General features: G+C 51.1%; 1 protein-coding gene across 1 annotated transcript in view; it reads left to right on the top strand.

Annotated features, from left to right (window-relative positions):
- NELFA (negative elongation factor complex member A) overlaps positions 1-1,581 on the top strand; it is a 21,903-nt gene that overhangs the window by 1,702 nt on the left and 18,620 nt on the right. The window lies entirely within an intron of this gene.

The following is a 1,581-nucleotide window of genomic DNA, read 5'->3' as shown; positions in this document are numbered from 1 at the left end:
TCCCCGCACTGTCCCTACCCCATCCCTACCCCATCTGGACTTCACCCACCCTGGACCCCAACCCACACTATACCACCCACTTCGGATCTCACCCATCCCAGACCTTTGCTGCTTCTGTCCTCACCCAGCACCAGACCCTCACCCACTTTGGACCCTCACTGTCTCTGACTTCACTCACCCCTTAAATCCCTCCACCAACACCTACCCACCATGTGTCCTCCCCTCAACATCTCCCACAGTCGGACCCTCCCTCCACTGACCCTGGACCCTCCCTTCTGTGACCCTCATCCACTTGTGAACTCTCCTTCATGACCTTTACTCACCCCTGGAACTGGCATCACATTCGTCCCTGGAGCCTATCCTACCAGGACCACACTGACCCCAGGTCCCTTCTGTGACCGTCGCCCCTTCGGACTCTAACTTGGCCCTGTAATCCTCATCCCTCAGATTCTCACACCTGTGACCATCACCCAACCTGGACTCTCCTCCTTTAACCTTCCTGGTCATCACTGCACCCTCCTCACCTCTCACTCACCCAGGCCTGGAATCCCTTCTGCCCCAACCCTCGAATACTCTGTACCCTGTATCCTCACTCCCTGGACCCTTCCTCCTCACTTCATCCTCCTAGACCCTCACCTCCTCTGATTAACCCTTCACCAATCCCTCTGTAACTCTCAGTCACTCCCAGCCTCCCCTCCGTAACCTTCACCCCCCACAGCTCTGTAACCTTCACCCCCCAGCCTCCCCTCCATAACCCTCAGACCCCCAGCCTCCCCTCTATAACCCTCAACCCCCCAAGCCTCCCCTCTGTAAACCTCATCACCCCACATCTCTTTTATGTCTCTGGAGGGAGGACCTTCCCCAGGGTGGGCGTGGTCACAGCTCCATGTGGGCCCCTGTCAGCCAGCTGTCAGAAGAAAGCCCAGGAATCTGGACAGTGGGGGACAGCAGGGATTTCTTGAGGAAAGAGCAGTGGCAGGCGGGTGTGTGTGTGTCTGTCTGTGTGTGTGTCTGTGTGTGTCTGCCAGCCAAGAGGGTGGAGAAATCTGGTCTTAAGAATGGTGCTTAGGTCACTCACTTCTAAGGTTCTGTCTGCTTTACGTTTGTTTGCTGCTTTTCCCCAAAGGAGCCAACAGTTTCTATTACCTTTTGTTCTTTTTGTGGTTTTTCTCACGCTGGTGTCTCTAGATCATTCTCCTTAGGTGACTTGTGAAATTTGTTTTCACTTTCTTCTTGTCTGCCCCTTCTAATGTTTCATTGATTTTTATATAAATGAAGTAATTTTTCAAAATACTTGGGAATTCTGTCTGGTTAAACATCCCCAGCTACTGTTTAAATTCTTAACATTGTTAAAACATTTTAAGACCTTTTTTCCTTCATTGTGAAAAGTAATACGCGTAGGGGCACTTTCTGCCCAGTGTAATGATCGCATTCCGTAATCATTGTAAGACCTCCGTTCGGAATCAGTCCTGCCTCTCCTCAGCCCTCCTTTGGGATAATCACGTCTTTCCGTTATTTGCAGTTTTGGTAGCTGTATCTGTGTTCCTGAGCAGTAGAGTTTGTACAAAGCCTGTTTTTTAA

The sequence above is a fragment of the Elephantulus edwardii genome, unplaced genomic scaffold, assembly GCF_000299155.1.
Source record: "Elephantulus edwardii isolate Elephantulus edwardi_28Jun2011 unplaced genomic scaffold, EleEdw1.0 scaffold00129, whole genome shotgun sequence".
NCBI lineage: Eukaryota > Metazoa > Chordata > Mammalia > Macroscelidea > Macroscelididae > Elephantulus > Elephantulus edwardii.
Note: the sequence above shows the minus strand (reverse complement) of the source record. Positions and strands in the feature narration are given on the sequence as shown.